General features: G+C 47.5%; 1 protein-coding gene across 2 annotated transcripts in view; it reads left to right on the top strand.

Annotated features, from left to right (window-relative positions):
• The window catches only part of KCNK4 (potassium two pore domain channel subfamily K member 4), a 151,825-nt gene that overhangs the window by 110,063 nt on the left and 26,706 nt on the right, over positions 1–15,056 (top strand). The gene's annotated exons all lie outside the window — the stretch shown is intronic.

A 15,056-nucleotide genomic window follows, 5' to 3' on the forward strand; every position in this document is an offset into this window, starting at 1 on the left:
TTGGAACACCCAGGGCCCCTGATGTAACAGGTCCTCCCTGAGAGGAAGAGGCCACGGATCTTCTGTGAGCATTTCCAGAAGATCTGAGTACCAGGCCCTTCGAGGCCAATCTGGAACAATGAGTATTGTCTGCACTCTTCTTTGTCTTATGATTCTCAATATTTTTGAGATGAGAGGAAGAGGAGGAAAAACATAGATCGACTGAAACACCCATGGTGTCACTAGGGCGTCTACTGCTACTGCCTGAGGGTTCCGTGACCTGGCACAATACCTCCGAAGCTTCTTGTTGAGGCGTGACGCCATCATGTCTATTTGAGGAACTCCCCAAAGACTTGTTATCTCTGCAAAAACTTCTTGATGAAGTCCCCACTCTCCTGGATGGAGATCGTGTCTGCTGAGGAAGTCTGCTTCCCAGTTGTCCACTCCCGGAATGAAGACAGCTGATAGAGCACTTACGTGATTTTCCGCCAAGCGAAGAATCCTGGTAGCTTCCGCCACTGCCACTCTGCTCCTTGTCCCGCCTTGGCGGTTTACATGAGCCACGGCTGTGACGTTGTCTGATTGAATCAGAACCGGTAGGTCACGAAGAAGATTCTCCGCTTGTCGTAGGCCGTTGTATATGGCCCTCAATTCCAGTATGTTGATGTGTAGACAAGCCTCCTGGCTTGACCATAGTCCCTGAAAATTTCTTCCTTGTGTGACTGCTCCCCATTCTCGGAGGCTCGCGTCCGTGGTTACCAGAACCCAGTCTTGAATGCCGAACCTGCGACCCTCTAGAAGGTGAGCACTCTGCAGCCACCACAGGAGAGACACTCTGGCCCTGGGGGACAGGGTTATTTTCTGATGTATTTGTAGATGGGATCCGGACCACTTGTCCAGAAGGTCCCACTGAAAAGTCCTCGCATGAAACCTGCCGAAGGGGATGGCCTCGTAGGCTGCCACCATTTTTTCCAGAACTCGAGTGCATTGATGAACAGACACTCTTTTTGGTTTTAGCAGGTCTCTGACCATGTTCTGGAGATCCTGGGCTTTTTCCAATGGGAGAAAAACCCTCTTTTGTTCCGTGTCCAGAATCATGCCTAGGAATAATAGCCGAGTCGTTGGAACCAATTGTGACTTTGGCAGATTGAGAATCCAACCATGCTGTTCAACACTTTCAGGGAGAGCGACACGCTATTGTTATGATACCAGTACGTCTGACCAGAGGTGATCTTATGACGGAGGTCAGAGTACTGGAATGGAATGCTGGTTACGGGAGCAGGAAAGCCTAGTAACCCCTGGTGCCCTAACTCCGTTGTCTCGCCCGTGTTATCAGAAATCCCCTGCGAGACTATGGTTGCTTGAGCCCATGGCAGCCACGTTTGAAGGGCGGATTATGTCTGCCCAACTCCGATGCCCCCTCAGGTCTTAATGGGAGACAAAGGGAAATCCGAGACAGGGTGATAACAAGGGGCCCTCTGACTAAGCAACCAGGCCAGGGGCTACAAGCTAACTAACTTAAACCAGAAGTATGTGCGGACAAACCGCCAGGGAAAAGGACAACCAAAAATCCACGAATCCGTTACTCCTATCCAGCACCGCTGGATACCAGAGTGGATTTGTGGGAGCGGAATCCTCCGCAAAAGCTCCGAAACACAATGTAACCAAATAATAAATAGTAAGCGGTCAAGCCGCAACACACGGCTACGCCGCGACTCACGAACACCACAGGATGTTAAAGGTGCTCGGTCAGGACTCCAGGAAAAGATGACAACTTCCGAGTATTGGACCACTGAGGACAGGAACGACCGGATAGACAGGACTGGAAAACTCTCTGCAACAGACACAGCAAACAGGAAGCTATTACCGGCGTCTGTGAGAAGTCCAGAGAGTGCTTTTAACTGGGAGCTCTCCAATCAGGAGCCAGACAGGGTAATTAACAATCATGCCGTGCAGCTGCATGCTGCACGGCCAGGATACCAATGAGGTGATTAATCTAGACCCAGCAACGGGGAACGCGGTCCGACAGTGGCGTCCCCGTTGCTAGGGTCTGAGCGGCTCCGTGCGCCCGGCGTCTAGCGTTGCTAGGGAGCCGGCGGCTGTCCGCATGCGGCGTCCCTAGTTGCTAGGCGCCGGGCCGCACTGACGGGCGGACCCTCGGCGCCTAACAGTACCCCCCCCTTGAGGAGGGGTCAAGGAACCCCTAAGGCCAGGTTTCTGAGGAAATTCTCGAAAAAATGCCTTTTTGAGCCTCGGGGCATGGAGATCCTCATCCAGGACCCAAGACCTTTCTTCTGGACCATAACCTCTCCAATGTACCAAAAAATAAAGCCGACCCCGGGACAACTTGGAATCGAGAACCTTCTCCACCAAGAACTCCTGCTGACCCTGTACATCTATTGGTGATTTCCCCTGAGAGATCTTCCGAGGAAATCTACTGGAAGAAACGTATGGTTTCAACAGGGAGCAATGGAAAGTATTTCCGATCCGGAGAGTTCTTGGTAAACGTAACCGGAAAGCAACTGGATTGATTTTTTTTATAATATGAAATGGTCCAATAAATTTAGGGCCCAATCTGGCTGAGGTTTGTCGAAGTCTAATGTTACGAGTCGACAACCACACCCTATCTCCAACTTTAAAAGTGCACGGCCGCCGGAGCCTGTCAGAAAAAATTTTCTCCCGAAATGCCGCTTTTCTGAGAGCAAGGTGCACTTTTCTCCAAATGAGTCTGAGATGAGCGGTCAAGGTCAGTGAGGAGACAGAGGAATGTTGAAAAAAGGAATTAGCTCTGGGGTGAAAACCAAAAACTGTAAAAAATGGAGACACATTGGTGGAGGAATGACAGGCATTGTTGTAAGCAAACTCCGCCAACGGAAGAAACTCGGACCAGTCATTTTGGAGTTTGGCCGAGTACAAACGCAAATATTGTTTTAATGATTGATTAACTCGCTCAGTCTGCCCATTGGATTGGGGATGGTAGCCAGACGTTAAAGACAATTTCATCTTTAAAGAGGCACAAAAAGACTTCCAAAATTGTGCAATGAATTGTGGACCCCGATCAGAAACAATATCAGTGGGTAACCCATGGAGTCTGAAAACATGGCGGAGGAACAAAACTGCCAATCCCTGGGCAGATGGCAATCGGGGAAGAGCAATGAAATGGGCCATCTTGCTAAAACGGTCAACTACCACCCATATGACTCGGCATCCGGCTGACAGAGGGAGGTCCACCACAAAATCCATGGAAATATGAGACCATGGCCTGAGAGGAACATTCAAGGGCATAAGTTGACCGATAGGCAAGGAACGGGGAACTTTATGCTGTGCACAGACCTGACACGAAAAAACAAACTCCTTAATGTCTTTGGAAAGACTAGGCCACCATACTGAGCGGGAGACTAATTCCAAAGTCTTAGCGATCCCCGGATGCCCGGCAACTTTGCTATCATGAAACTCCGTCAAAACAGTTGCTCTCAAAAACTCAGGGACATAAAGACGACCAGCAGGAGTATTTCCAGGAGCTTGATGTTGAAGCTGCTTTAACTGGGTAAATAAATCTTGTGTGAGGCCTGCCCGAATGACTGAAGACGGAAGTATGGGAGTAACAGGACTGTTATCATGAACTGGAAGAAAACTGCGTGACAGGGCATCCGCCTTGGCATTCTTAGAACCTGGCCTGAAGGTGATAATAAACTTGAAACGAGTAAAAAATAAAGCCCAACGAGCTTGCCGGGCATTCAGCCGTTTAGCTGATTCAATGTACTGAAGATTTTTGTGATCAGTCAAAACTGAAATGGTATGTGTTGCTCCCTCAAGCCAATGCCTCCACTCCTCGAAAGCCCATTTAATAGCCAGTAATTCCCGGTTACCAACATCGTAGTTGGATTCAGCAGATGAGAATTTCCTGGACATAAAGGCACAAGGATGTAATTCTAGAGAATCCGAATCCTTCTGAGATAGGATAGCCCCTACTCCAACCTCCGAGGCATCAACCTCAACAATGAAAGGCAATTCTGGGTTGGGATGTCTGAGGACCGGGGCTGAGACAAAGGCTTGTTTCAAGGCCTGAAAAGATAACTCAGCTTCACGTGACCAGTTGGTTGGATCCGCTCCCTTCTTAGTCAGTGCCACAATGGGAGCAACTAGGTCGGAGAAAGAGTGAATAAATCTTCTATAATAATTCGCAAACCCTAAAAAGCGCTGAATTGCTTTTAAGTTGGTGGGTTGCGCCCAACTAAGGATGGCTTGGAGCTTCTTCGGTTCCATACAGAATCCCCGAGGGGAAATAATGTACCCTAAAAAGGATACCTCCGTGACATGAAATTCACACTTCTCCAGCTTGGCATATAGGTGATTTTCACGTAATTTTTTTAGAACCTGACGCACCTGGGTAACGTGTTGTTCAATAGAGTCAGAATATATCAAGATATCGTCTAAATAGACTACTACGAATCTTCCAAGAAAATCACGGAGCACATCGTTAATGAGATCCTGGAAAACTGCCGGAGCGTTAGACAGGCCGAATGGCATAACCAGATACTCATAGTGACCCGACTGAGTACTGAATGCCGTTTTCCACTCATCCCCTGACTTGATTCGGATGAGGTTATATGCTCCTCTCTGGTCAATCTTAGAAAAAATCACAGCCGAACGTAGCTGATCAAAGAGGACAGAAATCAGCGGCAAAGGGTAAGTATTTTTTACTGAGATTTTATTCAAGGCTCTAAAGTCAATGCAAGGTCTGAGTGATCCATCCTTCTTCTCCACAAAGAAGAAGCCTGCACTTAAAGGGGATTTAGACGGCCTGATAAATCCTTTCCCTAGGCTTTCTTTAACATATTCATTCATGGCCACAGTTTCTGGTCCGGACAATGCATATAACCTTCCCTTAGGCAAAGTGGCACCAGGAATTAGCTCAATAGCACAATCATAAGGCCGATGGGGAGGCAGAATGTCCGCATTGCCCTTGGAAAATACATCAACAAAATCCTGGTATTCCACAGGAATGGGTGCGGGAAAGACAGCAGCTATTCTGATGGGAAGCGTAATACATTCCTTATTACAGATGGTACCCCACTGTGAGATCTCCCCCGACTGCCAATCAATGATGGGATTATGAAAGGCCAGCCAAGGGTGACCCAGAACCACTGGAACTGCTGGGCAATGGGTAAGGAAAAATTCAATTTTTTCGGAATGAAGAGCTCCTACCGAAAATAGTACAGGAGGTGTACAGAGAGAAATAACCCCATTGGACAAGGGACTCCCATCTAAACCATGCATGGTGATACACCTACCCAAGGCTAACTGAGGAATACCTAAGGCCTTGGCCCACGTTAAGTCCATAAAGTTCCCTGCAGCTCCACTGTCAACAAAAGCCGACACCGAGGAACAGAGGCTGCCAAAGGAAACTTTAGCTGGGACTAACAGTGAATTATTTGAGGAGATAAGCTGCAGACCAAAGTGAACCCCCTCACAATTCACTTGGTCGAGGCGTTTCCCGACTTGTTCGGACAATTACGGGCAAAATGTCCCTTACTCCCACAGTACAAACAAAGACCAGAATTTTGCCTTCTGGTTCTTTCTTCAGGAGACAGCTTGGAGAGACCTATCTGCATGGGCTCCTCTATGTCCACAGGAATGGAAAAAACACCAGGAGTAGACCCGACAGATGCTCCTTTTTCAGCCCTCCGCTCTCTGAGACGACGATCAATCTTAATAGAAAGCTCCATGAGTTTATTAAGAGTCTCAGGAGCGGGATACTGAAGGAGACTGTCTTTTATAGACTCAGATAAGCCGAGGCGAAACTGACTGCGCAGGGCTGGGTCATTCCATCCACAGTCGTTCGACCAACGGCGAAACTCCGTACAATAAATCTCTGCGGGATTCTTACCCTGTCTGAGAGCACGCAAATGACTCTCGGCGGATGCCTCTCTATCAGGGTCATCATACAATAGCCCTAAAGACCCCAGAAAGGCGTCTACAGACAACAATGCCGGATCGTCAGTTCTTAAACCAAAAGCCCAGGTCTGGGGATCCCCCTGAAGTAAAGAAATAATAATTCCGACCCGCTGAGATTCCGTACCTGAGGAGACTGGTCTTAAACGAAAATAAAGTTTACAAGACTCTTTAAAATTAAAAAACTGCTTTCTATCCCCAGAAAAACGGTCAGGCAAATGCATTTTTGGTTCAGGAACGACCCTCGGGGAAGTCCGTAACAGATCTTCCTGTGACCTCACCCGAAGGGACAGATCCTGAACCATCTGAGTAAGTTCTTGAATCTGACTAACTAGAAGCTGGCCAGGATTTGGCCCTACACCAGTGGGATTCATGAGGCCGACAAATCTTCCAAACTGAAATAAGGGAAAAAATCAAACCCTGTTTAATTTTAAATTTTAGTCTGGCCGGTAATAATGTTATGATACCAGTACGTCTGACCAGAGGTGATCTTATGACGGAGGTCAGAGTACTGGAATGGAATGCTGGTTACGGGAGCAGGAAAGCCTAGTAACCCCTGGCGCCCTAACTCCGTTGTCTCGCCCGTGTTATCAGAAATCCCCTGCGAGACTATGGTTGCTTGAGCCCATGGCAGCCGCGTTTGAAGGGCGGATTATGTCTGCCCAACTCCGATGCCCCCTCAGGTCTTAATGGGAGACAAAGGGAAATCCGAGACAGGGTGATAACAAGGGGCCCTCTGACTAAGCAACCAGGCCAGGGGCTACAAGCTAACTAACTTAAACCAGAAGTATGTGCGGACAAACCGCCAGGGAAAAGGACAACCAAAAATCCACGAATCCGTTACTCCTATCCAGCACCGCTGGATACCAGAGTGGATTTGTGGGAGCGGAATCCTCCGCAAAAGCTCCGAAACACAATGTAACCAAATAATAAATAGTAAGCGGTCAAGCCGCAACACACGGCTACGCCGCGACTCACGAACACCACAGGATGTTAAAGGTGCTCGGTCAGGACTCCAGGAAAAGATGACAACTTCCGAGTATTGGACCACTGAGGACAGGAACGACCGGATAGACAGGACTGGAAAACTCTCTGCAACAGACACAGCAAACAGGAAGCTATTACCGGCGTCTGTGAGAAGTCCAGAGAGTGCTTTTAACTGGGAGCTCTCCAATCAGGAGCCAGACAGGGTAATTAACAATCATGCCGTGCAGCTGCATGCTGCACGGCCAGGATACCAATGAGGTGATTAATCTAGACCCAGCAACGGGGAACGCGGTCCGACAGTGGCGTCCCCGTTGCTAGGGTCTGAGCGGCTCCGTGCGCCCGGCGTCTAGCGTTGCTAGGGAGCCGGCGGCTGTCCGCATGCGGCGTCCCTAGTTGCTAGGCGCCGGGCCGCACTGACGGGCGGACCCTCGGCGCCTAACAGCTATTCAGCAATTGATCTCTCGATCTCGCCTTTATTAGGAGATCGTCCAAGTATGGGTTAATTGTGACTCCCTGCCTGCGCAGGAGCACCATCATCTCCGCCATTACCTTGGTGAAAATCCTCGGGGCCGTGGAAAGACCAAACGGCAACGTCTGAAACTGGTAATGACAGTCCTGTACAGCGAATCTCAGGTACTCCTGATGAGGGGGGTACATGGGGACATTGAGGTATGCATCCTTTATGTCTAGTGACACCATAAAATCCCTCCCTCCGAGGTTGGATATTACAGCTCGGAGCGATTCCATCTTGAATTTGAACTTTTTCAAGTACAGGTTTAAGGATTTTAGATTTAAAATGGGTCTGACCGAACCATCCGTCTTTGGGACCACAAACAGGGTTGAATAATACCCTTTTCCTTGTTGGACCAGGGGAATCTTGACCACCACTTGCTGTTGACACAGCTTTTGAATTGCAGCTAATACTACTTCCCTCTCCGGGGGTGAAGCTGGCAAGGCCGACTTGAAAAATCGGCGAGGGGGCACCTCTTCGAATTTCAGCTTGTAGCCTTGGGAAACAATTTCCATCGCCCAAGGATCCCCATCTGAAAAAACCCAGATCTGGCTGAAAAGTCGAAGGCGTGCCCCCACTGGTGCGGACTCCCTTAGGGGAGCCCCAGCGTCATGCGGTGGATTTTGTAGAAGCCGGGGAGGACTTCTGCTCCTGGGAACTAGCCGAAGCAGGTGTTCTCTTTCCTCTACCTTTACCTCTGGCAAGGAAGGAGGAGCCCCGACCTCTTCTGGACTTATGCGACCGAAAGGACTGCATCTGATACTGTGGAGTTTTCTTTTGCTGTTGGGGAACAAAAGGTAAAAAGGTAGATTTACCCGCGGTAGCTGTGGAAACCAGGTCCGCGAGCCCCTCCCCGAACAACACTTCACCCTTGTAAGGTAAAACCTCCATATGCTTCTTTGAGTCTGGCTGCATCACCCGTCCACTGGCGGGTCCATAGAGCTCCTCTCGCAGAAATAGCCATGGCATTGGCTCTGGAACCCAGCAGCCCAACGTCTCTTTGAGCGTCCCTCATATATAAGACTGCGTCTTTAATGTGGCCTAAGGTTAATAAAATGGTATCCCTGTCTAGGGTATCAAAGTCAGCTGACAAGGTATCTGTCCATGCTGCAACTGCGCTACATACCATTGCCGATGCTATTGCTGGTCTGAGCAAAGCACCTGTATGCGCATAAATAGACTTTAAAGTAGTCTCCTGTCTGCGATCAGCAGGATCCTTGAGGGCTGCCGTGTCCGGAGACGGTAGCGCCACCTTCTTGGACAGGCGTGTTAAAGACTTGTCCACCCTGGGAGAAGATTCCCAACATACCCTGTCCTGTGCAGGGAAAGGATACGCCATAAGAACCCTTTTGGGAATCTGCAGTTTTTTATCTGGAGTTTCCCAAGCTTTTTCAAATAACTCGTTAAGCTCATGAAATGGGGGAAAGGTTACCTCAGGTTTCTTTTCCTTATACATGCGCACCCTCGTGTCAGGGACAGAGGGGTCTTCAGTGATATGCAAAACATCTTTTATTGCAATAATCATACACTGAATACTTTTTGCTACCCTTGGGTGTAATTTTGCATCATCGTAGTCGACACTGGAGTCAGAATCCGTGTCGGTACCAGTGTCTACTATTTGGGATAGGGGACGTTTTTCAGACCCAGAAGGGCCCTGTGACCCAGACCAATCCGTGGATTGACTCCCTGCTTTTTCCCTGGACTCTGCTTTGTCCAGTCTCTTATGTAATGAGGCCACACTTGCATTTAACATATGCCACATGTCCATCCAGTCATGAGTCGGCGTTGCTGACGGAGACACACCACACATCTGCTCCACCTCCTCCTTGGACGAGCCTTCCGCTTCAGACATGCCGACACGCACGTACCGACACCCCCACACACACAGGGATATATCTGTAAAGGGACAATTCCCTAACAAGGCCCTTTGGGGAGACAGAGAGAGAGTATGCCAGCACACACCCAGCGCCAACTGACACTGGAATAAAACCCAAATAGCGCTTTTTATATATATAATCAATGTGTATACACTCACTGCGCCTTAAACATGCCCCCCCTCTTTTCAGCCCTCTGTCACCGAGTTCAGCAGGGGAGAGTCCGGGGAGCCAGCGCCTATGCAGCGTTCTGTGGAGAAAATGGCGCTGTTAGTGCTGAGGGATCAAGCTCCGCCCCCTCCAGTGGCGGGCTTCCGTCCCGCTTCAATATACAAAAAATGGCGGGGGATCTCTGCATTTACTGCCTCCGCAGCCTAATGTACCCTTATATGCCAGTCCAGAGGTTTATTGCTGCCCAGGGCTCCCCCCCTCCCTGCGCCCTGCACCTTCCCCGAGCTGACTCAGACACATGATTTACAATATGGTACCTCAAAGTTGCAAGATTATGTTTCTCCAGGGCTAAATGCCTGACTACCGGTTGCTCACTAGAGCCTGACGCCAAAGCCGAACAGATGGCATACGATTGTGCTACTGTGTGGTGCAATTTGAATTGAGGGTACTATTGTGTGACCACGCTGCTTCTTTGTGAGATCAATGTCCTTTATAAAGTATGGGTAGTAGGGCACTAATTTATAGTTTGCAGGGGGGTGCCAAAAACACTAGCACTGGCCCTGGCTTCGCTTAATGTGAGGAGGGGGTAGGGGGGAGATGGTGGGGTATATGAATTCCACCACCTCTCCAGGACCACTTTAAGCCCTGTATTTACAGGTAATTAACTTTCTATGCAGCACTCCGACTTCTGATGTTTTGTTCTACATGTGCTCCCCATTCACTGCAGGATGGGGTATCAATCAACAGTATTTTGCTGTCGTTTCCACTGTTCTTCCGATGTTTTTACAAATGTGTGTTTTGTCCAGTATCTGTACTTGTATTTTGTAGCTGCTTTGGATATAAATATGTTTTATATATACTTGTTATTTGTGGGTGTGCCAACGGCGCTGACATCTCCTCCTGGTCCCAGTGAGGTGATGACCGGAAACAGGAGCCGGCGCCTTGTGCTGAGCGGCGGGGTCAATGCTATTTATGTAAGTATGTATTCATGTTATATTTGATGCTTGATAAAAGCGCTTTAGGGCACTGAAACGTTTCCGTAAGTAGTTTTATGTGTTAATCTTTTTGGAGTGCCGCCGTATCTGGTTACATACGGTATCCGGTCTCTAGGTCGACCACACTTAGGTCGACAATGTCTAGGTTGATCACTATCGGTCGACAGTAAGTAGGTCGACATGGTTTCTCGGTCGACATGGTCTCTAGGTCGACATTACAGAAGGTCGACTATTTTTTCACATTTCTTTTTTCATTTTTTTTAACATTTTCATGCTTTACGTTCCACGTGGACTACAATTGGGAACGGTAACCAAAGCATGGCGAGTGAAGCGAGCCATGCAAGGGGACACGGTATACTCTACGGAGAAAACGACACCAACCCCCCCCCACCAACAACTCATGTCGACCTTCTCTCATGTCGACCTTGTACATGTCGACCTACTTACTGTCGTTACATACACATCGCTCTGCTTGCCTGCTGAGCACTTTTGGAAAGCACCCGCACTAAGACATGCAAGTTCCTGTGAGTAACGATAATTGGGATTGATATATATATATATATATAATATTATATATATATATATATATATATATACACTTCATTGCTCTTTTCATCAATTTTAAACTTCCTTGTCTACACCTGAGTGAAGGTGTACTATGTATGTGTCTCTTGTTTAGTTCTGCATATGCCTTCTTCCTTTCATTGTCCCTGGGGGGAGCTGTATGGAGATAAAGTAACTCAGCCTTGTCTGAAAGAGAGCGCATCCATCGATTTGGCGAACTGAAATTCAATTTTTTTTGTACTTTTGAAATTAGATTTTGAGTTGAGCTTGGGACTCTGTGCATACAGAAAATCACATGAGACAACGTATAAGTAGTCTGTTAGTAGATTAACTCTCTGAGAGCAGAGTATGATACAGAAGGGTATATCAAAGAGAGACAGAGCTAGAAAGTCTGATCCCAGAAAATAACCACTTAACTAGTTTGTAACTCAACATTGTTTTGGTTCATCTAGTTAGATTTTCTAGAAACATAGAAGTAAAATGAATGGCCTTTGTCCCACAATGTAAGAGACGATAGCTGACACTGTATGCTGTAATGCCCACTGTATGCTGTAAGTGGAGTTTGAAAGCAAATAACTAACTTCCACACTGTACAATGGTTTTCACATTGTGGGCCTGATTCTGAGTTGCATGTAGTGTCCGTGTTGCACATAGTTAGCCAATGTTTTAATTCTGCGCATACATCCCAATCACACAGCATATCCATTGTCAGATTCAGAGACGCAGAACAGCATTGGATGCACGATCTGTGGAATTCAGTGAATGTTCCTGGGAGGTGATGGGGTAGGTAAACAGATGCGGGCTAACTGCTGTAAGTGTCTGTGTCCAAAGATGCACAACTGCTCACACAGGAGGCCATAACCTGATGGAGAATCTGCACCTGCCATAGGGTTGGTGCAAGTTTCAATGGTGTGTCCAATGGTGGAACTGCACTTCTGCAAGTGGGCATCTTAATGAAATTGGCTGCAGCATTAGCATAAACATGCAGCCACACCTACATACGACTCAAAATCAGCCACCTGGGCTCCCATATGAGAAGCTGTAACTACTGATAGGAAGTTGATCACTTTGGTGCAGAGCATTAGAGGAAATCCTTCTCCACTAATCTACAGTGACTGTATAGCAAAGTCTTTCTCTGTAACTTAAGGCCCATACACACTGGGCGATTCTGAGCTGAAAGCAGGTCACTTTTGGTGTGTTCAGCTGCTTTCAGCTCAAAACCGCCCAGTGTGTATGGCCAAACGATGAGCGCTGATGCACGCTCCCGCTTTATCGCTGGCAGCCGCCGTTCATCTGCTGGTATTAAAAGTAGATGAACGGCCTACTGGTATTACCAGTAGATGAACGGCGGGGTGAGCGGCTTTCCATAGCGTCCTGCTATGGAAAGCCGCTCACCACCGCTGACATCGCTGAGCAGGGGGGAAAAACGCTCAGTGTGTATGCACCTTAAGTTTCATTGCAATGTTTCCCAAACTCTGTCCTCAAGAGATCATAAAAATCAGCATTCATGCTTGAGCACAGGTGGCTAATTACAATGATGCTAATGAAGTAATTTATGCTCATGCATGGCTATCTCTAAATCCTGAACTGTTAAGGCGGGTACACAGTCACACTAGGCAACGGGGAATTGCCAGCGATGGACGACTACTGTATATTGTTGAACGATATAGCGTTCAACGATATAGTGCGTACACACTGAACGTTATCGTTCAATGATAACGTTCTGTGACATCACAGCCGGCATTCCTGAACATACAGCTCACCCCGACAGTAACGGGTTGTGCTGCATGTCAGCCCAATATTGGTGATCGCTAAATGGCATGCGGGAGCGCGCATCGTTCATCGGTCACCAATATTACCCCCATACGCACTGGACGATATAAGCCTAAAAATAAACCATAACAACATTTATGTTGTTATTGTTTAATTTTTTGGCTAAAATTGCCTAGTGTGTACCCCCTGGGTGCCTTATGACTGAGTATGGGAGACAGCTTATTAGAGGGATGTGGGGCTGGCACCTTGTACATAACAAATGCCCACATGTGGCAATACATTCTCTTATTCCCATGAATTCTGCAATCATACAATATATGTAGGACCAGATATTCTGGATCTTATGACAAAGCTGCAACTACTGTAAACCATGATATAATCGCATGGAAAACTAATTACATGGGGTAGCCACATATTGCCATTCTTGCTAAAACAGATCTGTCAGCGAATAGCTAAATGTATTGTACTTTGACCACATCAAATAGCAGAAAACCTTTTAGATGCTTGTTATCCCAACCAATGTATTTGCAGCCAAACTTTTGTCTACTCCATTTGTTGGTGTTCTGTATACTGTTACTTTGGGAGCCTTACAGGGGCCACACTCTACAGATCATTTTCTGTCCATCAACACACAAAAACTCTGCAACCAATGACAAGGCATAATGATTATAGAGGAGCCAGTTTATAGGTAAAAAGCAGTCTTTACATAATACAGAAAGAAAGTACAAAAAATTGAGGTTCACATAATATTTTGCCAATTATTGAGCAAATGATTCCAAATATTGGGCCTAAACCAGATCTGATCGTAGATGTGCTAAATTTAGCACATCTACGATAATTTTCTCAGACATGTGGGGGGACGTCCAGCACAGGGCTAGTCTACCCCGCATCTCTGCCCCCCCCCCCTCCCCCCACACTGGTGCAAAAGCATCACACGGCAAAAAAATTCAGACTGCGATCGCTGCCGCTGCAGTCTGAATTGCCCCCTTGGCCATTTGTTTGGGGTAAGAGCAGAGGAGCTGCAGGATCAACTCATGAATAGTCATGTGCATTCTGCTGCAAATTCTTTGAGGCCAATCCCGAGAATGCAAATTCCAATGACAAACTAATACAACTGAAATGAAAGAGGCTCTCCATTAATCGTCTCTTGTCTTTTGATGATGTTAATCTGTTTTGTGTAGCTAAAGCATGTGATACGAACAACCAGTTGTCTTGATACACAGTCTGGGAAAACCACTGTGTAGCATACCTCCCAACATGACCCTCTCCAGGAGGGACAGAATGCTCTGCTCCTGGACTTCCCTCTCAATTTATGATTGCCGACACCTGTGTTGAACAGGTTAATGGATAAGAAAGGTGTTTCCCCACAGGTGAGGGTAATCATACATCAAGAGGGAAGTGCAGGAGCAGAGCATTCTGTTCCTCCTGGAGAGGGTCATGTAGTAAAGAGAGCATGAACAGCCCATGTGGCTGACACATGCATGTTGTGCTTCTGTGACTTCCTGAGATATCAACAAACTCTGGGAAGTTTCCAGCTTTAAAGCCAGGCCTCCTGATTGGCTGTGAAACCTCACCTGAGTCTGCTGTCACAAGGTCTGCAGTCTATGCAAAGCACTCATTTGAGTAATGCCTCAGGCAATATTGCAGGAAATTGCAGGCAAAGAGGGAGAAGCACAGTTTTAAGATTATGCTCCTGATTCTGAGTCACACACAAGTTCATATGGAGCTGCTGTTCCTGATTCTGAGTCACACACACGTTCACATGGAGCCGCTGCTCCTGATTCTGTGTCACACACAAGTTTGCATGCAGCCGCTGCTCCTGATTATGTGTCACACACAAGTTCATATGGAGCCGCTGCTCCTGATTCTGAGTTACACACAAGTGCACATGGAGCCGCTGCTCCTGATTCTGAGTCACACACAAGTTTGCATGGAGCCGCTGCTCCTGATTCTGCGTCACACACATGCAGCCAGACTAAATGGGCCTTTCTGAGCAGCCACAATGCAAACGCAAACAAGAGATTCAGTCTGTGGGGTGTCATGCAAGCGTGGCCAGAGTTACTAACTCTTCTGAGTCTAATGTATGCATTGTGAACACCAAATTCAGCTGGATGTCCTGTATTTAGTATTGGGTAGGTAGAAATGCCAATGATACTGATTAAGGCTGCTCTTGCAGACAGTGCAGTGGGGGAGGGTGTAGGGGGGCAGTGGGTACGTAAAGATGTGTATGACTCAGTATAGGGGCAT

This window comes from Pseudophryne corroboree, chromosome 11, assembly GCF_028390025.1.
Source record: "Pseudophryne corroboree isolate aPseCor3 chromosome 11, aPseCor3.hap2, whole genome shotgun sequence".
Taxonomy (NCBI): domain Eukaryota; kingdom Metazoa; phylum Chordata; class Amphibia; order Anura; family Myobatrachidae; genus Pseudophryne; species Pseudophryne corroboree.